Source organism: Lygodium microphyllum, chromosome 4, assembly GCF_053477565.2.
Source record: "Lygodium microphyllum isolate KBCC chromosome 4, Lygodium_microphyllum_v1.1.10, whole genome shotgun sequence".
In the NCBI taxonomy this organism is placed as follows: domain Eukaryota; kingdom Viridiplantae; phylum Streptophyta; class Polypodiopsida; order Schizaeales; family Lygodiaceae; genus Lygodium; species Lygodium microphyllum.
In genome coordinates this window covers 162,387,786-162,414,762 of record NC_141138.1, presented here as the reverse complement: position 1 = coordinate 162,414,762, position 26,977 = coordinate 162,387,786, and the positions used below count along the sequence as shown (strand labels likewise).

At 44.8% G+C, this 26,977-nt stretch overlaps 1 protein-coding gene across 2 annotated transcripts in view; it reads left to right on the top strand.

Moving 5' to 3' along the window:
* Positions 1 to 26,977, top strand: part of LOC148037847 (vacuolar protein sorting-associated protein 26B-like) — a 207,855-nt gene that overhangs the window by 52,239 nt on the left and 128,639 nt on the right. The window lies entirely within an intron of this gene.

Below are 26,977 nucleotides of genomic sequence, written 5' to 3'. Positions count from 1 at the left end.
AAACTGGCCGACCAGCTAAACTGGCCGACCTGGCAAGATCTGGCCGACTATGGCCAGAACTGGTCCGACTGACCAGAACTGGTCCGACTGCCCAAAATAATGGGCAGTCACCCCAAAAACAGCCCAGATCTGGGCTGTAAAATGCCCAAGGCTGCATGCTGACTAAAGCATCCTAAAAACACACTGACAGAGCTCCTCCTCTGTCTCCTCTCAGACTCTGACAGGAGCTCACAACCAGGAGATGACAGACTGAGACTGAATAAGAGCAGGCTAACAGAGGGAGTCTTGGACATTCTAGTAGAAAAGGTTAAATCGAGGCAAGCTGTGCCTCGTACCTGATTTTCTTTTGAATACACATGAAGATAGCCATGTGGAATGTGCGAGGAATTTGTTCTCGCCACAAGCAACATGCCATGTGGACTGTATTGTATGAGAATCAGTGGGATGTCTTGTGTGCTGTTGAGCACAAGAGTCATGGTGAAGCAGGAAAAGTTGTGGATTGCCATGGCTTTCTTTTGTTCTATGCAGGGACACATGCCATGCATTATTCTGGTGTGCTCATGATTGTACATGAAAAATATCAGCCTGTTCTTATTAAAAATGATGTACATGGCCGCTTTGTGGTGATTGAAGTTTTATTTGAAGGAGAGATCTTATGGTTACTTGGCCTCTATGCTCCGAATGATCCTTTCTCTCGTTGGGATCTTTGGCATACTTTGCAGACCTCCTTGTCACTTGGCAGACTGGGTTTTTTAATGGGGGATTTCAATATGTGTGTTGATTCTTCACAGTCCACATCAGAGCATTCGGTAATGGACGCGCCGGAAAGTGGTGTGTGGCATGAGTTGGCTCTTGCCGTTCTTAAGCAAGATCTCTGGTCTTAGCTACACCCTTCTTCTACAAGGTTTACTTTCCATTCTGCCCAGTATGCAACGACATGGTCGCGGTTGGGCCGCATATACATCATGAAGAATGATGATTTTCTTCCTGAGATGCTGGAAATGAAAGTGTTGCAGCAATATGCCTTGTCGGACCATTTCCCTCTACAACTTGAGATGCTTGCACAACCCATTGCACCTTTTAAGCAATTTCTGGATAGACTCCCTTTGCGTTTCAACTCGTCTTATTTGAAGCATGCAATCTTTCAGGGCTATATGCAGCAATTGATGGATAGATTCTTATTGGACTTCTCCTCTCAAGGCACTGCTTCGTTTGAACGATTGCTCTCTAATGTGCAGCGGGTTGATCGGCAGTATGGGATCCGTCATGCCTCTCTTTGTCGGCTGTATTGACAAGCAGCGGAGGACCTGCTGGCTTTGGTTCGTTCTCTGCTGGTGGACACTCTAGATGATGTATTTATGCTGTCATTGGCAATGCGTTTGGCTGATCTTATTAAAGAGTTTCAGTTGAAATCTTATTAGCAGGCCAAATTGCAACATCTGACAGAGACTTTGCAAGATAGTGCTTGTCAGACTCATAAGTTCTTTCGAGCTCTCCATGCCTCTCCTACTCGAGAGAATATGACTAGACTCCAGGATGCAGAAGGTCAAATGGTCCTTGATCTGCAGACTATTGTGAATATGTGTAGGAATTATTTTCTCGACCTTGTTGGTTCCACTTCTCCACCTTCAGGCCAAATTACTCATGCCCGTTCAGTTTTTTATGATCTGGTCCGCAATCAGGTTCCGCAGGACATGCAAGCTACTTTGGAGACATATTTGTGAGGCGGAGGTTATGGGTGTTTTGTTACACTTACCCAAGGATAAAAGCCTTGGTTGGGATGGTCTCACCAATGAGGTCTTTGAGGTTTTTGCTACCCAACTGGCGAAACCATTGACGGCTTTGTTTCAGCAGGTGTGGGAAACGGGGATCATGCCTTCCTCATGGAAATGACTTATTAAACTGCTTCCAAAAGTTCCTTCGCCATCTATATTGAAACATTGGTGCCCAATTTCTTTGATGGGTTCTATGTATAAAATCATTCCCAAAGTAATGGCGAATCGGCTCCATAAGCATCTTCCTGCCATTGTGCATCCTCTCCAATATGGTTTCATTAAGGGCCGAAACATTTTGCACAATGTGTTAAATGCGCAATTGGCGATTGATTATGCAAGGCATTCTAATCAGGAGGTCGTACTGATTCAATTGGACCTGGAAAAGGCTTTTGATTATTTGGACTGGTCTTTCATTGCAAGAATTATGTCTACTATGGGCTTTGGTGCTCGGATGTCTCGTCTGATCTACACCATCAGTGCTGCGGCTTCTTCGCGAGTCATGCTGAATGGAGGTGTTACCGAGCCATTTGTCCTCGCCTGCTCTGTCAGACAGGGGTGCCCTTTGAGTCCTCTCTTCTTTGCCCTTGTGACTCATCCAGTTCTTTCGATGTTATCTCATATGGCAGCTTCTACTCAGTTGGCTGGATTGTCGCTTCCTTCTGGACAGCACTTCATTAGTCAATCCTTGGCTGATGACAGCTTTATGATTCTGCGTGCGGACAAGGATAACCTTCACAAAGCATTAGATGTTTGGGCTCTCTTTGGTCAGGCTTCCGGTCTTCGCATCAATGCTTTGAAATCAGCGATTCTCAGCTGCACGGAGTCGGATTTGCAGTCATTGGACTGGCAGGGAATGGTTGTTCCCCGTGATTTCATTGTCGGGCATCTTGGGTACCCTTTGGGTGTTGATGTTCCGCCAAAGCAGCTACTACAGTGGATTTCACAAAAACTGGTGGCTAAGTTTCTGTATTGGAAGTCACAGGCTTGGCCCTTCCATGTTCGTCTCAAAGTAGCCCAGACAATTATGTTGCCAATGCTCACATATTTCTTGCCATTGTTGCCCTGGACTACTACTACACTGAATGCTCTTACTCAGTCTATTTGTTTCATGTTATAGAAGAAGGAATCCTTGCATGCAGGCATTTCCTGGATTTCTTGGTCGCATGCGTGCACCCCCAAACGCATGGGGTGAGTGGCTATTTTAGATGCCCAAACTCATATGCTAGCACTCCATTGGTCTCTTTTTTGCGCCATGTGCTTGGATCATCACCCGTGGGTCGTTATAGCCCGTTATTTCTTGAGGATCACGGGCTTCTGCATGGTAATACCCAAATCCAGAGTTCTTGTTGGCATGTTCTTAATGCCGATTCTCGGCTTTCCAGTGCCTCATCATCTCTGCTTGCCCATTTTGTATGTTCCTGGAGACTGGTCCTCCGGAAGGCTCAGTGGCATCCAGCGGAGGATCGCTTAGCTACTAATTCTTTTCAATTGGAATTGTTGGCAGTCTCGCGGTTACTTTCGTGGGAAGGTAAACATGAGCTTCGACCAAAATTTAACTGTTTGGCACGTTTGGGCTTGACTTTAGTCGCGTAGATGCCACCCTTGCCAGTCGCAATGTGTTGATTTCGTTTCGTACAGCCAGGAGGCTTTTCAGGATCCCTCGTGGATACAGGCATTTATGGGGACAGCTTTTGATGGTGCTCCAGAGCAAACAACCCTTTCCTACCCTTACTTCGGATTGTCCGTGGCAGGACTGGGACTTTGCAGGCCGGCTGAATTTAGAAAAGGCTTCAGCTAACGAGGTGTATCGTCTTCTGATTAAAGATCATCAATGGCTGGTTACTAAAGCTAATACTCTATGGGGATTGTGTAAATCCCGGTCATGGTGGAGGGTAACTGTGATGGAGGGCTGGTTGAACAAGACACCCTTCAAATATAAGGTCTTTCTTTGGAGGGTGATGATTGGTGGTCTTCCGCTTGCTTCAGCTCTTTCCAAGCGTCGAGTCTCCAATGACAACTGTTTCTTTTGCACCACCAGTGTGGAATCCGCCCGTCATTGATTTATTTCTTGCCCCCTCGCTGATTGGTGGTCTTCCGCTTGCTTTAGCTCTTTCCAAGCGTCGAATCTCCAACGGCAACTGTTTCTTTTGCACCACCAATGTGGAATCCACCCGTCATCGATTTATTTCTTGCCCCCTCGCTAAGAAAATCTGGTCATTCTTGTCAGCCGTTTGGCGAGCGGTGGTTGGTTTCTCGCTATGCCCGTTTGATTGGGTTTTTGTGCAGCCGAAATACCCCACACTGACACAGCCACATATGAAGATCTTGTTTCACTTTCTTCGATATTGGGGCTGTTGGTATAACTGGACCATTCGGAATGCTTTTCTTTTTGATTCCGCCGATAATGTTCAGCGGCATATTGCTAGGCTTAAAGGTCTCTTGCATTGGCAGATAGATCTTCTCCGGCACTTTGACATGCTCCATCGGGAGGACTTACGTCCCTAGCATATGGCAATTTCCTCTACGTCTTTGCCATGACTTTGTAACTCTTTGGTCGTTTGGTTCTTGTAGAGAGAGTGTGTTTTTACACACGATGGGGTAGAGCCATCGTGTATCTTGTAATCATGTTAACTTGTACCTTTTTCGTAATTAATACAATTACCTTTTACACAGAGAGAGAGAGAGAGAGAGAGAGAGAGAGAGAGAGAGAGAGAGAGAGAGAGAGAGAGAGAGAGAGAGAGAGAGAGAGAGAGAATGTTAACCTGATTTTACGAAAAAAAAAGAATGTTAACTTGATGGTCTGATGTAAATATTCACTATCTAATTCAATTATCTTCATGAGAGAGAGAGAGAGAGAGAGAGAGAGAGAGAGAGAGAGAGAGAGAGAGAGAGAGATTGCAATCCATTGTTCAAGGGCATCAACAAATGTTCTCTTTCTTGGTTTCACACTATCAACCTTTTTTGGGTTTTCTTTTTACTAGTGGTGAATATGATTTTTGCATGCTGGCTAGATGGCCTCTTCGATATGTGATTTTTCTTGAATTTCAGCAACCTCTAGAGAGAGAGAGAGAGAGAGAGAGAGAGAGAGAGAGAGAGAGAGAGAGAGAGAGAGAGAGAAGAGCACTAGAGAGAGGAAAGAAGGCGATGGCGGATCTGCTGCGCCCCTGACCACGCGACGCAATTCCGGCGTTTTGGGCGTCCTCTGACTTGCGCGCGATATAGCTTGTCTCGTTGTCCACATCGTGCCTGTGATCCATCGACCCGCTGATGCGCCTATTGTCCTGTTTGTCTCCGCCTGCCTGTCGCGAGCGAAACAGACGTCTTCTGCTCGCCGCCCGCAGGCTTGTCGCCTGATGCCCTGTCCACTGTCGTTGAGTCCCCCGCCTTGTTGTCGGACGGCCCATCGCGTGCGTCACTCATCCGCCTGTACTGCGACCGGTGCGCCTGCTTCTCGCCCCTTCGCCCTGTCCGTTAGGGTTTCGGCAGACGACGGACCCCTGCCCTGCTCCCCAGACCGTCCCGCTCTTTTGTTGACTGCCAGGCTTTTGTTCCGCCCTCCTGCTCCTGCACTGTTAGGGTTGTGCCTTGCCACAAGGGTTCTTGGGATAGGCCAGGACTGAGGCTAACAGGTAAAGCTCCGCTTTCATCGGCTGTGCGTGCAGAATACGCCACTAGACAGCGACTCTGTACAGAAAAGAGGGAGAGAGAGAGAGAGGGAGAGAGAGAGAGAGAGGCTTGCGTGTCTCTGCCCCCCGCGACTTTTTCACTCGGCCTCTGACCAACATACATACTGATTCAATATGGCTGGCCTAGATCTGGCTTTCATAGACCAAACGGTGGCAGCTCTTGGTCCGGATTCTGACACCGAGGAACCAGAGGACATGGTTCCGTGCACAGAGGAGATGTCCCCTGCTCCTGACCTCTAGCCAGCGGGCAAACGCACCAAGCATACTTCGGCCGAGATAATGGATCACCAGGATCGTTCCTATGCTCAGGTTGCTTCTGATTCTGTGGACTCCTAGGAGGTTGATTGGGAGCACTTGCTGGAGTTTGCCAACACTTTGCTGGGCGATTATGTACAACATAATCAGGAAGTCTTTTTGGACTCTGCAACGGAAGATGTTCTGGAAGCCATTGTGGATCCGAAACAGGTATTGCGTTCCTTTTCAGTGTTTTATGAACGTGCGGTGATACTTTTCTTCACTGGTAGGATCCCACTGCTTTCCCGTATTTGCCAGTGGCTGCACAGTCTGCTTCAAGGGGAATGTGTTGAAGAGATTTTTGTTGGCCCCCGGGGTTTTTTTGAGGTGCTGTTGAAATCAGAGACACATCATGCTGCTCTCCTGTCTAAACTGCCATTGTTCGTTGATCGCCGTCTGGTCCATGTGGTGCCATGGCGGCCAATGGCAGATTTTCAGCGTTTGCTGCAACGTGAATGCCCCGTGTGGGTTGAAGTGGAAAACTGTCTGGCTGTTTATTGGCCACTGTTAAAAGACGCCATGGCTGCTGTGGTGGGCACTGTTCTGGTCCCCCCAAGCCTAAGGGCCATGAATCGCAATCGCGTGTGTATGTTATGGGACACTGCTTGAAAAAGGCCTGCTTGGTTACGTATTAACTGCTCTGGCATGCATCCTTTACATTTTCGTTTGAAATGGGGCAACTTTGCAGGACATTGCTTTTCCTGCATCGGTCCTCATGGCTCCATTACAGTTCCACATTGTGAACATCAAATGTGTCTTATAGGCCGAACCCTATCATTGTTACCTATTTGTGATAAAGATGTGCTTGTGGGTGCAGGGCATGTCCATGTGAGGGGAGACAAGTGTGTCCAAGGTAGGTTGGGTGTAGGGCGTGCCTAGATGTTGTAGAAGGCGGGGCAGTCTAGGTGGGTCCAGGGCAGGGTAGGTGGGGCAGGCAAGTGTATGAGAGAGAGAGAGCCTCTATTAAATGTCACACAAACTTTTCAATGCAGGGGTAGTCGTCTTGTGTGCCTATAGTTGGAGTAGTTGGTAGAGGTGCTTTTAATTTTTCTTTGAGGTTTGATGCTCGTTGGGAGGTTGTTGCCCTCTTGACATGTTGTTGGATTGCAAAGGGCGGATCTTGTGGATGCGATCCATAGTGAAATCGAGAGATTTCAGGCATCGAGAACAATGTAGTATAAGTTGTGGAGGATTGTTTTTGTTAGTAATTGGGATGTTTTGTGTGCGGTGGAGCATAAGCAATACTCGTTGGCTGGTTTGATCTATATTAATAAGGACTATATGGTGATCTTTGGTGGCCAGGTTTCTCATAAATTTGGAGTAATGTTGCTCTTTGATCTTCATTGCAGCTATCATTGGTTCATTAGGATGTTCAGGGTAAATTCATGGCGGTGGAGATCATGTATGAGAATGAGGTTCCGTGGTTGGTGGGTGTATATGCTCCTAACATAGCTTGAGACCGTCATCAGCTTTGGAAATGCAGTCCCTTTCCATGGCCCGTTAGGGGCTTGTTATGGGTGATTTTAATGTTTATATATTTTTTGGATTAGGTGACTTTGCCCCACTGTGTTAGGGATGGTCGTGAGCATAAAGCATGGGATGCTATGGTAGGCTTATCATTGAAATAGGAGGTGGTCCATGGCTACATCCTTTTGAGTTTCGATTTACATACCAAACTCTTCAACATTTGGATACTTAGGCGAGAGTGGATAGGATATAAATTTGCCAAAGTGATTTCTTTTTTCTAGTAGTGATTGACATGTGGGTGGAGAGACAACATGTTCTTTTTGATTGTTACCCATTGGTTTTGGAAATGACTCATTGGCCGATGTTTGTGATTAGCATGCATGTTCTGTCCTAGGGTATCAATGCATGGCTTGTTTTTAGGGATAATGGACATGCTTTATCTTGACAATATGATATTTATTATTGAGCATGCATCTGCTTTTGATGCTGAATAGTAGTATTTATACTTTGTTGGAACATTCAATCTCTATGCAATAGGTTGGGGATACCTTTGATGAGGTTGTCATAGGTTGTGAATAGTTGAAATAGAGAGTCCAATATCTTCAAGAGGAGAACAATACAAAATATAAATGTTGGATCATGTAGATGCTTTGCATGATAGTAAATCAGACTTATTCATTTCTTCGATCATCTAGGCCAAAAATATGCTCGAGAGAATATTTTGCGTTTGATGAATGAGCAAGGTGATATAGTTATTGAGCTTGCATTGATTAATCATGTGTCTCAAATACTATAAATCTTTGTTGGGTCCATAGAAAGTTCTTTTGGATGCTATTCATTTTGCCCATCAATACATTTGTCTTGGTTCGAAATCAAGTTAAGCTTGAATGGGTGGATTCGATGGAAGTAGATATTAGAGAGGTTGAAGCGGAGGAGGTGCTATCCCATTTACCAAGTAGAAAAGCCCTGGTTGGGATGGCCTCTCTGATGAGCTGTTTTTAGCCAATGTGGAACAATTTAAGGACCAATTGACTCGCCTTTGCTAGCATGTGTGGAGATCCAGTTCAATGCCTTTGGATTAGAAGGTTGTGGTTATTCGTTTATTGCCTAAGGTTTCTTTCCCATGTGCTTTAAAAGAGTGAAGATCCATTTTTGTTATGGGTTCCTTGTACAAAATCTTTTCCAAAGTCATTGCTAGTAGATTGGAGAAAGTATTTTCATTGTTGATTCATCCACATCAGTATAGTTTCATTAAGGGATGGAACATCATGCATAATATTTTGAATATTTAGATGGGGATTTATTATGCCAAAGCCTTTGGCCAATAGGTTGTTACAATCTAGTTGGATATTGAAAAGGCTTTTGATCATGTTAGCTGGTCTCTCTTGTGGTAATTGTGTCTATCATGAGTTTGCTTTTCCGATGAGTTCTCTTAATAATACTTTGGGATGTAATGGTACATGTTGTGCTTAATTTTGGGGGGCGGGAGATCACAAATGAGATTGCCTCCTCTCATCCTGCTCATCAAGGATGCTCTCTCAGTTCTTTATTGTTTGCATTGGTTACTCACCTGATATTGTCTTTGCTGCATAGGCCCAGTGACAATGGGGAGATCGTTGGTTTGTCTCTTCCTAGTGGTCCTCAACTTTTGGGTCAATGTCATGTGGACATGAAATTTTTGAGACACTTTAATCTTGCTGGTAACATTTGATTAAGTTAATAATCAAATTTGCAAGGTTGTAAAGCACACGTGATGCATATGTCAATTATTTCATGGTAACAAGCTAAGGACCCTGAGGATGCAGTGGGTGTCAAAGGCAAAAGTTGTGACAAGTTACGTCAGTTGGGATTTGGTTGTTGGTTTACAATTGGTTAGCCATTTAAGTGTTAGTGGTGGTGACACTAGGGATTGTGCATTAATTAAATAATTTATACTAGTCTAAGGGTCAATAGAGGTTGGGGACCACTTCAAGTTGCAAAAGGTCTAGCCAATTTATTTATGGATGGGTATATTTAATATTGGGCAAGGTTAGAAGGGCTGACAAATGGTTATAGGAGGACCTTTTGGGACAACCAAGAGTAGAAGAAGACCATTTAGGAGTAGACGACAGCAGTTCCAACCCTCCCAAGGTGCAAGCGATAGCAGCCAAGGGTTGCTGACAGCATTTATTGCCCTCCTAGGCCTTGGTAGTAGGCGATTGCAGTAAATGCAGTCTGGTACAGGCAACAATCAGATTTGAGCTCTTTCTTGAATGGAAAATCAAGGAATTCTCTCTCTCTAGCTTTCTCTCAGCTTCTCTTAGAAGATCTCAACATTTTTTTTGAAATAGAAAGTAAGAAATAGGCTTCATATGAGTTTTAGGAAACATTAGAAACAAGTTTAATTCAAGATGGAAGAAAACTGTCACGAGACTTTATACGTATAGGCTATAATTCATGTAATTTATCATAATTCATAATCCTATACGATACAAATGGAGATTTAACATAGCATCAACATATACATGCATCATGGTTCATTGTCCATGACAATATTAGCTTTAATTATAGAAGATACATGTATCATAGACAACAACTCATTCTTGCAAACAATGTTAATGTCCATGTGAGTGTGTCAAATGAATCTGTTACAAATGTTGATTATGAAAGCTTAAACACATTTGTTAGTGTAGAGCTATTTTGGAAATTTAAAATAGGTGTTTTATAGGTCTTTGAAATGCCCAAGTATGAAACGAGTTGTCTATTGTCCAAGATTATTAAAGTAAGCGTGCATTTTAGTTTATGCTTATTTATTGATTCTTATAATTAAGTGCTTAATTAGGTATTACCACCCTATTTGAGAAGGAAGGTTGGTTTCATGGTTCATTTACCGGGATACCACTCAATCCTTTGATTTCGTGGGCTTGAGGCACTTGATTGCAAAGCAAAGCTTTGTGCAAGTGCTAATTTTTGTGCTCAGCTGAGTAATTACAGCAAGATGTCTTCATATTGTGAGATGGAATAAGGCATTGATGACACCTCTCAATATGAACATTCACATGGGGAAGAAGGAAATGCAATGCTTAATCTTGGACAAGGCACACATGATGGAGAGCAAGCTGAAAATATTGCTGTTGGAGAGGATGCAAGGCCTGCAAGGCCTGCAAGGCCAAATGAGGTTGATGACCAACAAGAATAAGAGGAATTTGAGGACTAGTTGAAGAATCGGATGAGGATAGCAGCAAATGTCTTTGCTAAATTGACAAAGGATCGTCAATTTGTTCGATTCAAGTACTCCAAAGAAGGACAGTAAGGGCAAGAAAAAGAGGTCATCTTCTACACCTTTGGCACAACAAGGTGCACTAAAGGTAGTGCCAAAGGCTTCACTTGAAGCACCCAAAGAAGCCAATGAAGCAAAGCAGTTAGTTAGAGCCAACTTTAGTTTGGGCTCAGTTAGGTTTAGTAGAGCAAGGGTCCAAAGTAGTGCCTGATACTCAAGGGGGAGGTAGCACTTCCACTCCTCGAGGTTTGGACAACCCTCGTATGTAGTGGATCTTGGATTTATTCAGCATGCATCCAAGGTACTATGCTGATAGTATATCTTCCATGAGATCACTATTCAATGTACTCGTCATTGTGAGATGTATGTAGACGCGTATAAGTTTCACTCGGGCATTGAAACAATACATTTGCGTCAGTTTGACATGAGTTTTGCATCAGTTTGAGGTCAGTTTCTGATTACTTTCAGCGCAGTTTATGATCAGCTGCCGATGAGGTTATGGTCACTTTTGCATTTTCGATCAGTTTTTGCACTCAGTTTGTGATCAGATTTGGATCACATTTGTAGTAGTTCATGACCAGTTTTCTGATCAGTTTATGATTAATTTATGGCAGTTTTTTAATGGTTTACAGTTGGTTCCATGGACAACAACATTTTAGTGAATGCCATGTACAGTTTCAACCATAGCGGTTTTTAAGTTACAACAGTTGAGAAACATGAGTTATGGATGCATCCAATGGGTTTCTTCTGAACTGATTTTCAGTTTTAGGTCATGTTTATGTTGACTAGAAATTTTCAGTAAGTTTTGGGCATATGGCATGATTAGACAGCAATGGCCAATGTTGTGACTGTGATGCCTTATGGAAATTCTAGTGCAGTACACTTTTGCTTTGGCACAATGCATTGCAATCAAGGATGATTGTAGAGATTTCAAGGGGGAGATTTTTCATGGGGACTTGAAATTTTTGAGATGCTTTAATCTTGCTAGTAACATTTGATTAAGTTAATAATCAAATGTGCAAGGTTCTAAAGCACACGTGATGCATATGGTAGTTATTTCATGGTAACAGGCTAAGGATCTTGAGGATGCAATGGGTATCAAAGGCAACAGTTGTGACAAGTTATTCCAGTAGGGCTTTGGTTGTTAGTTGCTATCAATTTTGACCTTGAGACCATTGTTTGGCTATTAAGTGTTAGTGGTGAGACTAGGGACTGGGCATTAATGAATGAATTAATTAAGTAATGCTAGTTTGAGGATCAGTGAAAGGTTGGGGACCACTCTAGGTTACAAACGGCCTAGCCAATTTATTTATGGATGAGTACATTTAATTTTGGGCAGGGTCAGAAGGATTGCAATTAATTTTTATGATTAATTAATTTTGAAAATTAATTTAATGGCTAGATGATGTTGAAAAATGAGTTTAGAAGATTGTTTCTTAGCACAAATACCCATGCAACTGAGAAATACGTTTTTTATGCATGGTTTGAGTAATTTAGTGCATTCAGCCTGTAAGATAGAGGAAGGAGATGTTGATGGTTAGGAGAAGACCATTCAAGAGCAAGCGACAATAGTTCCAACTCTCCTAGGCGTGGGCGACAGCAGCTAAGGGCTGGTGATAGCATTTATTGCCTTCTTGGCAGCTCTTTCCCATGTGGAAAATCAAGGAATGCTTGCTCCAGCTTTCTCTCACCTTCTCTCAGAAGATCTTCACATTTTCCATTCTGAGCAAATCTCAACAAAATTTGGTGGACAGTAGGGAGAATTTTGTTCTAAACCTTAAATGTTTGTAGAAATTAGGATTTACCAGCCACCTTAGGACTTGTGTGATCAATCAAGGGCATTATACATTGAAATCAGTACTTGAAATTCAAGGAATTGTTAGGGATTTATAGATGCCACCTCATTTGTTGTGAATTTGGGATAGGATTTGGCCAATTGCGGTTTCATTAGAGCAAGTCATGGGTGAAATTCAAGGTGCAATTTTCCCAATTGGTTTGTTGATTGCTTGTACAGCAAGGGGCTTTTGGATTAGCAAAGGAGATAGTGAAATGTCAATTTGCATGTAATCCATTAGTAATATAAGTTAAAGAAATATCGAAAAGGATGCAAGTTTTGGGACCAACAGGGTGTTTACCATCCAAGATTATTAAGGTAAAGTGTGCATTTTAATTTATGCTTATTTATTGATTGTTGCAATTAAGTTCTTAATCAAGTATTACCACCCTATGTGAGGAGGAAAGTTGGTTTCAGTTAGTCTTTGGCAAATGATTCCTTCATTTTTCTTAAGGCTAACCAAACCAATGTGGACTGGGCCTTCATATAAATGGTCACAAATCTAGCGTTTTCTTATGCGGAGATTGATTTGCAAGTATTGGGCTGGTAAGGAGCTGTTTCTAAAGGTGAAATTACCCGATACTTGGGATATCCAATTGGTGTGGATGTGGCTCCTCGGGCCTTGCTTGATTATCTTGAGTGCATGATAAGTTTATGTAATGGAAATCTCAAGGCTGGCCTCTTTATGTGTGACCAAAAGTGGCTCAATCTATCATGATTAGTATGGTCTCTCATTTCTACCCTTGCTTCCCTAGACCAAGAAGCCTCTCTTGGAATTGGTGCAATCTATCTAGTTTATGTTGTGGAAAAAGAAAGGGAATCATTTGGGTCAAGTGTGGATATCTTGACAACATGTTACTACTTCATGCTATTGTAGGCCCTATGTGAGCAACGTCATCCTTGGACTGATGTTGCAAAATTTTTTATGGAGGAGATTGGTTTCTCCCATGGTCACACCATTATCGACGCGTCTTGGTGGCATGTGTTGAATTGTACATGGTCTCTTAAAATTTCACAATCCTTTCTCCTTACTCGTTTGATTGGCTCTTGGAAAGAGATTCTCCACTTTATGGTTTGGTATGCTCTTGATCTTTGAAAGGAGGGTAATTTGTTACATGTAGAAGTGTTGGGCACTTCTAGGCTACTAGATTGGTTAGATAAAGACTTACAACATGATAAATTTAATGGAATGGCTAGATTGGGGTTATAGACAATATGTGATGTTGTCATTACTAGGCAATCTCGTCTATACTCTTTTTGTCTATATGATAGTACTTTTCGGTGCCTAGAGGCTATAGCCAAATTTGGTCAGTGTGTTATGTTTGGATGGCCTTTTGGTCCCACTTTGTGATCCTCTTCTTTTGTTCCTGTAGCAGCATGTTCTTATAACCTTCGGGCTTTATGAGTGTTTGTTGCTGGTCTTTGATCATGCTTGGCTGGCTAGAAGGCCTAATCAAGATCACGACCACCACCACCACTTGAGAGAGAGAGAGAGAGAGAGAGAGAGAGAGAGAGAGTGTGTGTGTGTGCGCGCGCGCGCGCGCACGCGCACATGTGCATGCACACGTGCTGCATTTTGTAATCTTGCAATCTTGTACTTGTACGTCTTTGTAATTAATGCAATTACCTATTACCTACACAGAGAGAGAGAGAGAGAGAGAGAGAGAGAGAGAGAGAGAGAGAGAGAGAGAGAGAGAGAGAGAGAGAGAGAGAGAGAGAATGTTTCGGGTAATTAATAGGATTACCCTTTACGAGAGAGAGAGAGAGAGAGAGAGAGAGAGAGAGAGAGAGAGAGAGAGAGAGAGAGAGGAGAGAGAGAGAGACCTTAGGAGAGAGAGGTGTTACAAAGAACGGGCTCGCCAGGTCTTGACAGTCCGCCATCTCTGAACCCTAACATTTTTCGTCCTGCTCTGTCGCCAACCTCTTTCCATGGCTGAAGACGCGGAAGAGCGCGGCGTCGATCGTGTCGTCTATGGATCTTCTTCCCCCACGCTAGCTGCCAGACGCTGAACCTATCGTTCGTCGCTGCGCCCGTTTTGTCCTTGCGCCTGTCTGTACCTGTCCTGCGTACACCTGTCGCAGCAGTCGTCGCCTGTCTTACCTGCGCCTGTCACGCTTGCCACGACGTCTGTACCTGCCCTCGCCTTCGTCCACACCTAGCGTCTGCCCGCCTTCGTCAGACGCTGACGTCCGCCACGCCTGTCGAACGCTCCCCGTTGCCTCTACCTGTTGCACCTGACGTCTGATGTCTGATGCCTGACGTCTGCCCGCCTCACGCCTGACGTCTGCCCCGCCTGTCCAACGCTGCCCGTCACCGGTACCTGCAGCGCCCTGCAACTCTGCACCGCCTGTGCCTGACCCCTTGACACCGCGTGTGAAGTCAGCAGTATGGCTGGCCTGGACTTGGATTTTCTTGACCGGACGGTGGCAGCCCTTGGCCCTGATTCCGATGCAGAGGAGCCGGAAGATATGGTGCCATGCACGGAGGAGTTGCCGCCGAGTTCTGAACTGCCGCCTGCCGGCAAACGCTCCAAGCATACGCCTGATGAGCCAATGAGTCCTCCGGACCGCTCCTATGCGCAAGTGGCCTCGGATCCTGTGGATTCGCAGGAAATTGACTGGGAGCATTTGCTGGACTTCGCCAATACTCTGCTCGGCGATTATGTCCAGCATAATACCGAATCTTTTTCTGTTGCGGGCACGGATGATGTGCTGGAAGCCACGGTGGATCCCAAATCAGTCTTGCGATCCTTCTCGGTGTTCTATGACCGTGCAGTTATACTTTTCTTCACTGGCAGGATCCCAGTGATTTCGCATATTCGCCAGTGGTTGCACCATCTATTGCAAGGGGAGTCTGTTGAGGAGATCTTCCTTGGACCTCGCGGCTTTTATGAGGTCCTGCTGAAATCGGAAACGCATCGCGCTGATCTCCTGTCCAAGTTGCCGCTATTCTTTGATCGCCGCTTGGTCCATGTTGTGCCATGGCGCCCCATGGCCGACTTCCAGCGTCTGCTTCAACGCGAATGCCCGGTGTGGGTGGAGGTGGAAAACTGTCCGGCGGTCTATTGGCCCATGTTGAAGGATGCGATGGCAGTTGTGGGAACAGTGCTGGTTCCCCCAAGCCTCAGGGCGATGAACCGCAACCGTTTATGCATGCTATGGGACACGGCCAGGAAAAGGCCCGCGTGGCTTCGCCTCAATTGTTCGGGCATGCATCCTTTGTATTTTCGCTTAAAATGGGGCAACTTTGCGGGCCAGTGCTTTTCATGTGGTAAATTGGGGCATTTCATGGCCGAATGCCTTGAAAAGCAATCGCTCTTCGGAAGATGCGCAGGTTGTGCTGCCCAAGGACGACATGGTGCTTGATGCCACGCCCCAGGAAGCCCTTCAGTCTCCTCATGTCATGGATAAAGGTAAACAACAGGTCCTGAGTGAGGATTCCCGTCGCACTGACTGGATTGAGGCACGTCCCAAAAAAGGTAAAAAGTTGGATGCAGGCCTGGCGGATCCTGGGCCTCCCGCTTCCCAGGATTCCGTGCGCACGTATACGCGCCGGAAAGAAATGGCCACTTCACAGCAGGCTACGCGTCCTACGGCCCCGTCTGCCCCCCGTAATCAGTCTCCAAGGAGAGCCTATACCGACGGCCCCAAAGGCCCACCTGCCAAGCTGGCGTTCGATGCCAAAGGGAATGTTATTACACCCTGGGATCGGCGTTATCCCCGCCCCTCTCCCAAGGCAGTGGATTTCCCTTCTACCTCCAAAGCAGGTCGCCAAAATTCTTTTGCAGTATTGGCTGATTTTCTGGATGAGGGTGTCCTGGAATGTGCGAGGCATTTGCTCTCCCCATAAGCAACATGCCATGTGGACCGTCTTGCATGAGAACGAGTGGGATGTATTGTGTGCAGTTGAGCACAAAAGTCACGGTGAAGCAGGAAAAGTGATGGATTGTCATGGATTCTGTCTATTTTATGCAGGAACCCCTGCTACGCACTATTCGGGCGTGCTGATGATTGTCCATGAGAAATATCAGCCTGTCCTTGTCAAAAATGATGTGCAGGGCCGCTTTCTGGTGATCGAAGTCTTATTTGAAGGAGAGATTTTCTGGCTGTTGGGCCTCTATGCTCCGAATGATCCCGCATCCCGACGGGATCTTTGGTCCACTTTGCAGGGCTCCATGTCACTCGGTCGAAGGGGGTTTTTGATGGGAGATTTCAATATGTGTGTTGACTCTTCTCAGTCCACTTCAGGGCATTCGGTAATGGATACGCCGGAAAGCCGGGTGTGGAGTTCCTTTGCTTTGCACGTACTCAAGCAAGATCTTTGGTCGTGGCTTCACCCTTCTTTTTCAGGGTTTACTTTTCATTCCGCACAATATGCAACTACCTGGTCGCGACTGGACAGAATGTATATCATGCAGGGCGATGATTTTCTTCCCGAGATGCTGGAAATGAAGGTCTTACAGCAATATGCGTTGTCGGATCATTTCCCCCTCCAGCTTGAGATGCGGGCACATTCTATTGCACCTTTTGTGCAATTGCTGGATAGGCTCCCTTTACGTTTCAACTCCTCTTTTTTGAAGCATTCAATTTTCCAGGGCTATATGCAGCAGCTGATTGAGAGGTTCTTATTGGACTTCGCCTCTGAGGGCTTGCCTTCATTTGCACGGCTGCTCTCTAATGTGCAGCGGGTTGCTCGCCAGTATGGGATCCATCATGCCTCGCTTTGCCGCCGACGTCGACATGCAGCAGAAGACTTACTGGCTCTAGTCCGTTCCTTGCTTCTGGATTCCCCTGATGATGATTTTCTGCTGTCTCTGGAGAGGCGGTTGGCCCATCTTATTCAAGTGTTTCAGTTGAAATCTTATTAACAGGCCAAGCTGCACAACTTGACGGACACATTGCAAGATAGCGCTTGCCAGTCTCATAAGTTCTTTCGCGCCTTGCATGCGTCTCCGGCTCGCAAAAATATGACCAGACTCCAGGATTCGGAAGGTCGCATGGTCACGGATCCGCAGACCATTGTCACTATGTGCAGAAACTATTTTATGGAACTTCTTGGTTCTTCTTCCTCGCCTTCTAGCCAGGTTACGCAGGCCCGCTCGGTCTTCTATCATCTGGTCCGCCAGCAGGTTCCAGTTGATATGCAAGCCACGTTGGAGACGGATATTTGCGAGGAAGAGGTTATGGACGTCTTGTTGCATCTGCCGAAGGATAAAAGTCCTGGCTGGGATGGCCTCACTAATGAATTCTTTCAGACCTCCGCCACGCAGTTGGTGAAGCCATTGGTGGCCATGTTTCAGCAGGTGTGGGAAACGGGGGTCATGCCCTCCTCATGGAAAGAAGGCCTTATCAAACTAATTCCAAAGGTCCCTTCGCCGTCAAAGTTGCAACATTGGAGACCAATCTCTTTGATGAGCTCCATGTATAAAATCTACTCCAAAGTGCTGGCGAATCGGCTTCACAAGCACCTTCCAGCTATTGTGCATCCTCTCCAATATGGTTTCATTAAGGGCCGCAACATTCTGCATAATATCTTAAATGTGCAAATGGCTATTGATTATGCGCGGCACTCCGGTCAGGAAGTGGTATTGATTCAATTGGACTTGGAAAAGGCGTTTGATTATGTGGACTGGTCTTTCATTGCAGACCTCATGTCGGCTATGGGCTTTGGTACCCGAATGTCCCGATTGATCTACACCATTAGTGCTGAGGCTTCCTCCAGAGTTATGCTTAATGGTGGGGTTACAGAGCCATTTGTCCTTGCACGCTCGGTCAGACAGGGTTGTCCTTTGAGCCCTCTCTTCTTTGCCCTGGCGACTCACCCGGTCCTTTCAATGTTATCCTCCATGGCAGCCTCTGCTCAGCTGGCCGGGCTGTCTCTTCCGTTGGGTCAACACTTCGTTAGCCAATCTTTGGCTGATGACACCTTTATGATTTTGCAGGCGGACAGGGACAACATTCGAAGGGCATTAGATGTTTGGACACTCTTTGGTCAGGCCTCTGGGCTTCGCATCAATGCCCTTAAGTCAGCCATTCTCAGTTGTACGGAGACTGATTTACAGTCCCTAGGCTGGCAAGGACAGGTGGTTTCCCGTGGCTCCATTGTCAGGCATCTTGGATACCCATTGGGGGTGGATGTACGGCCAAAAGACCTGCTGGAGTGGATTTCACAAAAACTGGCGGCGAAGTTTATGTACTGGAAGTCGCAAGCGTGGCCATTCCATGTCCGCCTCAAAGAGGCCCAAACAATCATGCTACCAATGCTAACGTATTTCCTGCCTTTGTTGCCATGGACGCCTACTACTTTGAAGGCCCTCACTCGTCCCATCCGTTTCATGCTGTGGAAGAAGGATTCACTGCAGGCCGGCATTTCGTGGATTTCATGGTCACATGCATGTACCCCTAAGCGCATGGGTGGTGGAGCTATTTTGGATGCACACACTCATATGTTAGCTCTCCGTTGGTCCCTTTTCCGTGCCATGTGTGTGGATCATCACCCATGGACCATCATAGCCCGTTATTTTCTTGAGGACAGCGGCCTCCTCCATGGCAACACACGGCTTCGGACCTCCTGGTGGCATGTCCTTAATGCTGACTCTCGTGTTTCCAGTCCCTCTTCCTCTTTGTTACTGCACTTGGTCGGCTCTTGGAAAGTGGTGCTCCAAAAGGCCCGTTGGCACCCAGCAGGGGACCGCTTGCAGACTAATTCCTTTCAGCTGGAATTGTTGGCAGTATCGAGACTCCTTTCATGGGAAGATAAACATGAGCTCAGACCAAGATTTAATCTCATGGCCCGTTTAGGTGTGACGTCGGTTGCGGATGCTACCCTTGCCACTCGCAATGTCCTCGTATCGTTTCGGACTGCTCGGCGACTCTTCAAGATCCCGCGTGGATACCGTGATTTATGGGACCAGCTTTCGTCGGAGCTTCAGGGTAGGCAACCCTTTCCTGCCTTGGCTGTGGATCGCCCTTGGCAGGATTGGGACCTTGCAGGCCGCCTGAATCTGGAAAAGGCCTCTACTAATCAGGTGTATCATCTTCTTGTTCAAGATCACCAATGGCTGGGAGAGAAAGCTAATAGTGTTTGGGGACTGCGGAAATCGCTGTCATGGTGGCAGAAAACGCTGATGGAGGGCTGGCTAAATAAGACACCTTTCAAATGCAAGGTTTTTCTTTGGCGGGTCATGATTGCTGGTCTTCCTCTGGCCTCGGCCCTTGCCAAGCGTCGCATCTGGAATGGCAATTGTTTCTTCTGTACCACACCGGCGGAATCGGCTCGACATCGTTTTCTCTCTTGCCCGCTCGCCAAGAATATCTGGTCACTCTTGTCGCACATTTGGCGCGCGGTGGTGGGGTCCTCGCTAACTCCTTTCGACTGGGTTTTTGTGCGCCCGAAGTATCCCGCACCGCCACAGTCGCATGAGAAGATCTTATTTCACTTTTTTAGATATTGGGGATGCTGGCACATTTGGACCACGTGCAATGCTTTTCTCTTTGATTCGGCCTCTAATGTACCGCGACATATTGCCAGGCTTAAAGGGCTCTTGCATTGGCAGCTAGATCTCATCCGACACTCCGACTTGCTCCCTCGGGAGGATTTGCATCCGTGGCATATGGCAATTGCCTCTGGGTCGTTGCCATGATTGGTGTAACCTTTTCAGTACATTACTACGGGGCTTCCCCACACGTTGGCCTAGGGCCCTCGTGTATCTTGTAATCAGAAAAAAGACAAAGAGAAAGAAAGAGAAAACCTCTTCACATGATGGCTTTGTGTCATCATGTATCTTGTAATCTTGTAATCCAGTAATCTTGTATATTTTTTTTTTTGTAATTAATACAATTACCTTTTACGAAAAAAAAAGAGAGAGAGAGAGAGAGTGTGTGTTTTACGAAAAAAAAAGAGAGAGAGAGAGAGTGTGTGTGTGTGTGTGTGTGAATGCTAGCAATAATAATGAGTGGAAGTGAAGCTACACTATCTGTAAGGTCCTAAAGTAGCATGACCAAGAGAGTAGTCACATGGGGGAAAAAACGTTTTAATATGAAGATAAATAGTGTGTGTGTAAAATACTGTTCACACGAAACGACCAAGAGGAACACAATAAGTGTAACAAACTCCATTAGAGTGAATGATGTGTATCTATACAAGGTGTAGCAGATTGATCCCCAAAAAGTTGTAAGCTTAAAGCCTTCTAAAAGACTCCAAAATATTCTCTTGGAAGAGCTTGGGTAAACACATCTATCACGTTTTCTTGTGTAGGCACATAAATCAAGTTGACCTTTTCATCACGGAGGCTTTCCTTGATGTAATGATAATGCACTTCATTATCCTTTTTGCGAGCATGAATTACAAGATTCCTCACCATTGCCATAGTGCTCTGACTATGAGCGTAGGAGTGGGTCCCACACATAGCTTGGTTGATGGGCGTTTACTCCATTCAAATTCCAATGTATTTGTCAAAGCCACCCTACATTCAACTTCATAGTTGGAGGTAGCCACTGTTGCTTGTTTTTTGCCAAGCCAAGAAATACAAGAATTTCCAAGCACTTGCCTCTTAAGATGGATGGAGACACTGGGCTTATTAGAGGAGGCTCCTTTCACAGAAAACGCTAACCTGTCACTAGGATCCTTGAGCACTAGGGGTAACAACTATTGAAATAACAATTTAAATACTTAGCAAGCTCGAAACATGGATCAAAGGCCATCAATGTGAAGTTCATGAGATGGCCTACAAACTTCCCTTCATGGAATGGTTTGACTAATCTAGGAATAATAACGATATTGCAGAAAATATTAATGAGATATAAGGTCATGGTTGCACATGTTCATCCAAGTAGATATAGCAACCTATGACAGTAGACAGTATGACAGATCATGAAACAGAAAAATTCAAGTTCATGGCTTGTTGAAAAGATTGGAACTGTGGTTGAGGATATTAGCCTGCCATTTTATTCTGTCAGTCTATCACCTCTTGATTGTGAGCTCCATCAGAGTTTGACGGCGAGATAGGAGCTTTGACTGTGTTTGCCACACATTTTAGTGTGCATTTCCTATTTTTTCAGGCACATATCAGCCTACTGAGCCTGATCTAGCTGCGATCAGTCCTGATTAGTGTCACATAAGCATTTGTGTTGCCACCTCAGCAAGTTGGCCACATCAACATGAGGTTAGCCAGCATCAGTCTGCTAGATTTGGTGATTTCCTGCTATTTTTAGCAGATTGGCTGGTCGGGTAGATTGTCCTTTTTTGTCTTTTGTAGGTGCTCTCACAGATTGCCACATTCTTCTCCGTCTTGTGTAAGGACTGCTGGCTGCACACTCTCTCTCCATCAGTGTCACTGTCTCCATCACCGTCTCTGGTGCTGTCATCATTTTCCAACCTGATCCAGTGCCCTTAGTAATGCTTTGGTCTTTGTGCAGGGACTGATCAGTCCGCTATTGTATTCAGCGTTCATTTCAGATTTAGTGAAGTTTCTCTTCTCTTTTTGCTGTCTTCTCTCCCCTCCTTTTCTCTCCATGTTTGTGTTCCTCTTCCCTTGCGTACTCACATGGTATCATCACATAAGTGAGGACACAATGATTTCCTTTAGACAAGACCACCCTACTGTAGAAAATACAAAATTTCAGCCTGCTGTTTGTTGCGAAAAACATAGGTTTCTTGCATTTTACAGGTGCTTTTGACAAAGATAGGGCATCTACAACTGTCTCCTTGTAGGTGTAGCTGATTATTCTCTCCGTTTGGGCCCTTTTGCAGCCAAACACAACAGATTTAGTATTTTTGCACACTTAGAGACCTTGAATAGTTCCAAGGTTTTGATGACACAGATGAGGAGTCTATTCTTATCCCTTTGAGAGAAGCGCAATCGTTGCAAATATTAGAGGTCCAAGCCCTGTTCTGAATGGGAACTCTCTTATTAGCCATCTCCTCCTTCCTGTCTTCATGTCTCCTATAAGGCTCATTCTTCTGGCCCTAGGATGCCCACGATGGCACCTTCTGTAGAGGTGCTCGTTCTTCCTACTCTACCTAAAGAAGATCGTTTAGACAGATCAAACTACTCCCTTTGGCCTTGCAAAGTGGAGTGTATTCTTGATACGTTCGATCTATGGGGTTTTGCTATTACCCCTATTCCTTCGCCCGTAGAGGATATTGCTATTGGCTCATCTATGGATTGTGTTGTAGTTCTTTGGGATAGGCTTAATTCTTGAGCCAGGTTTTTTCTTTTTGTGAGCCTTCAGAACTTTGTCCTTGTTCATGTGCGTAGGTTAAGATGGCGGTAGAAGTATGGATAAAGCTTTCTTTTCTATATCATCAGAAGACATTTGCCCACCAAGGTATTACCTTGGAGAAGAAACTTCGCATACTCTCCGTTGATGACTCTGCTTCCATGAAGGACCACATCAACGAAATGGAGGATATGAGGGATGAGCTTGCATTCCTTAGTTGGACGATATCTTCGGAGGATGGTCATGGTCTTTCTTACCCAATTGCTATCTCCTAAATACAATGTCTTCTACACCAAATTTTTTAACATTGCGAGTATGTGAGACTTTTCTTTGGGAGGAGTTAGCCCTACTTATCTTGGTGAATGAGGAGTGACTTAAATAGATTGAAGCCAGTGGAGCTGGCTCCACTAAAGCTTTAACCACAGGTACAAGAGGGAAACAAGAAGGCCAATAACAACAATAAACATGATGAAAAAAAGGATGAGAAGAAGTCTAAGCCCAAGTACCCACACTATGGGAAGGGCACTTATCTTGAGGAGAAATGTTGACAGAAGTACTCTCACTTGAAGCCAAAGGATAGTTCGAAGTACTGGAAGGCTACCTGTGCTACTATAGAGTCTACTTTTGTGTATCTATTTTGAGGTGGAGGATGCCGCTCTTGCCCACTGATGACACGCCATGGCTCGTTGATAGTGGGGCCACTTTCATATGACTTGCCATTAGAATTGGCTTTAGGATGTCCATTCTAGAGGGGATTTGGTCACCATTGGTTGCAACTCCTCTGTGCCAGTGTGTTGAGTGGGGACCATTCTCCTTTTGCTTGTTCAATAGGTTTTAACGGGTCGAAGTCCTTTAGGTTGTAGATTTGGGCTTCAATCTTCTTGCTATCCATGATTTGATGCTGCTAGGTACCTGTGTGGTCTTTACCTAGGATGTTGTGACTATTGAGGAGTCTTCTACAGGTTCTATCCTTTGGACAGGTACTTAGGGAGGTGGGCTTTATAAACTACCCTTGTGTCCTTGTCTCTTTGTTCTTCTTATATGCGATTGACAATTATGTACTTGAAAAGCTTTGCTCTAGATACCAAACATGCTCACTATTGTAACAATCCTTGGGAAACTGTCATATGTTTGAAAAAAAAGAATGTTATTTCAGGGTTATTTTGCGATGCACTACCTTTTGAGTGAAACACTATCTTAAAGTTAAACATCCACATTACCTTTAGAAATTTGTTATCATTAAGATAAATAAACTTAACCAATCTCGTGGCATTTACAATTACCCTCCAACCATAAGAATGACTATCACCTTGGATAATCAATAGTGGGTTGGTTATGGAACAAGGTATAAAGGCTAAGAAGAAGAATCAGCCATGGAACCAATGTTGACAAGTGGTAATAGGCTGTCAAAGTTGTTGGTAGCATGAATAATATTGGTCTTTCAGAGTCCAACAAATGATGTGAAGTATTTCAGCAAAGGTAACATTCATGCTGCCAATAATCTTGCTAGTAGAAAGTTGATATAGCTGGTAACCTTTGTTTTTAGTACTATAGCCAATGAATGTGCATCAAATAGCCTCATCATTCAGCTGGTGCCTTTTTTGAGAAGGCACATGAGCATATGTCTATGAACCAAATGCTATCATGTAAGAGACATAGGGCTTGGAGCCAGTCTTTGCCTCATAAGGAGTGATGGTGCGTAGAGATCCTATGGGACACTTGTTCAAAAAATAAGTAGCACAAAGAATAGAAGTAAATCAAAAGGAATTTGGTAAATAATTACTCTTGATCATGCATCTTGCCATCTCCATTACTGATCAATTCTCTCGTTCCGCTACTCCATTTTGTTGTGGTAAGGGACAATGCATTGATGACGAATGCTGTGAGATGCAAGATACTCTGAACTATTTAGAGAGGCATTCATCTCCTCGTTGGTGCAAAGGGTCCAAATGTGAGAGCCACTTTGGTTCTCCACCATGGCAATGATGGTCTTGAAGCAAGAGAAGACTTTAGACTTAGACTTCAGCCCATATACCCGAGTGAATTGGGATTTGTTATCAATAAACGTAACCAAATAGAGGAGTCCACCAAGAGATTCGGTCCGCATAGTGTTGAGATACCAAAATCATTAAGTTCAGTGTACTACAAAATAGGGCATAGGCATTCATCCATTTACTCCTCACTCTCTCATTCTTTGGTCAATCTCCCTCTTCATCGATTGTTGATCACCTTTACCTCTCCAACGCCTAGTGGATGCTTCCTGTAAGAGTGGCTTGTGTCCCTCCTTTTGGAGTCAATCTGTTGCCTTGATTCAACTGGTTGCTGCCCATCTTTGTGCCTTGTTAGAGGAGTTTCCCAACATGCAATTTGAGCCTAGTGACATGTTCTTCTACATCTCATACCTGCAATTTTGTGTTTTCTTCACTCTTGAAGGGATGCCTAGCAACCACCTATTTGTAGCCACTTACGTGAAGAGATCTTCACCGACATTCTTGTGTTTTCCTCTCCAACTGATTGTTTAGCAATTATCTTGATAGCAGCCATCATCTTTGAGAGATTTAAGTATATCCTTCACGTTGGACAGCTCCTGAGGTCTACATTTCACTCCCTATAATGCTATCCTTCATTTTCTAGTGTCTACTCTGACATTCCATTGCTCGAAAGTCTGTGTTCTGCTCCCTCCATAGAGCAGCTCTTATCCTCATCATTGACAACTTTGCTCAAAGGATTGTGGCTTGCTTCCTTCATAGTGCAGACCCTTTCTAGATACTACCGCATGGTTAGCTAGGATAGTGCAGTCATCTCCAAGTTCCGCTTGATTGTTTCAGCACGACTCATTTAGCATGATTCAATGTTGGACATTCTTCATTCTTCTATGTTTTGAGTTTCTGTTGTCATAGTGTTTTTTGTACACTTCTTGTTTCTGCAAACTCTACATTTCTTGACAAGGTATCAGAGCATACTATTCCATCTCTTGGCATGGTACTAGAGCAGAGGTTCTCTGAGAGCTAAAGTTCCTCTTTGTTAGTGAAGGTGAATAAAGATTATGTGATTGGCAACACTTTGAGATTCACGATTATTTCCTTGCATTATTTGGGAGATACAATTATCTTCTTCTTCCTTTCGCCCTCCCTTTATATGTTTGCCACACGAGTGCTATGGCTTCTCCAAAGCTGGAAGTACGAACCATGGGTGCCCCATCCCTCCTCTATCCCTCCCTCCCTCCCATCCCTCTTCTACTCAATTTTAGGTAGGCCACCTCGGAGAGTTGTTCAATCTCTGTTCCATTGTAGCTTTCTTATATACCTTTTTTCGACGACACCAGTGGTTGTTCCTTCATCATTAGACACTTGAGAGGAGGCCATGATCTATGGCTTTAAATTCCTATCTCCTTTGTTCAATAGACACTTCAGAGGAGGCCATGATCCATGAGTTTTAGATTCTCTATCTCCTTCAAAGGGGAATTCAAAGGGGGTTTGAAAGGGGGATCCTATTCCTTTGGCTTCAGAGGGGGATCTTCTTTCTTTAAAGGGGGATTTAGAAGGGGCTTCAAAGGGGGACCCTATATCTCTGGCTTTAGATGGGGATCTTTTTCTTTGAGTTTCAGAGGGGGCCACTACTCATCGTGGGGTGCTTCCCACACCATGAAGAGCCTTTGCATTCTTTATCTTCCCTTGGATGGGGCAGTGGACATTGAGCTGCCATCTCACCTATTGATACCTAGGATCTATAAGTTCTACCTGGGGCCTTGGATGTTTCGGCCATAAGTTGGTGGCTTTGCCTTCACATTCTTACTAGCATGAAGACACCGAACTAGTAGCTTCTCTATTGAGGTCAAGTTTTGGGCACTATAGGCTCACCCTGTCTACTATTCTTCCTTATAGGTTCCCTTTTATGTGGAGTACTTGGATCATAAGGTGGAGAATGTCTCTTTCACTCCTCCTAGGGCACCTTTTTGGGCGTGAGAGGGGTGTTGAGATACCAAAGTTATTAAGTCCATTGTGTTGCAATAATTCTGCTTTGGCCTCCATTTATAGTCTTGAAAAGGCTTTATTTGTATCATTAATTAGTGTCTGGGTGCCACTTGAGAGTTAGAATGCTGCCCTAGGCAGTTTAGTGACTTATGTGGCTATAAATAGGTTGTGGACATTCATCCCTCACTCATTCTTTAGTCAGTCTCCCTCTTAATTGGATCAAGTCTTGGAACTTGTTCTTCATTATTTCTACTACTGCATTTGCTGCCTTCACTCCTCCATGGACTGGTACAACACATCATCTTCATCATTATTTTCCATTTTTGTATCTTGCTGCCACCCGAACACCTAGATGATAGTTCCCTACCATGAGCTACTTTATGGAGGTTTTGTTTGCAACAGATTTAGGCCATCTATAGTAGGTCACACACTCTTTATCAACCCTACATTACATACTAGCGTTTTTG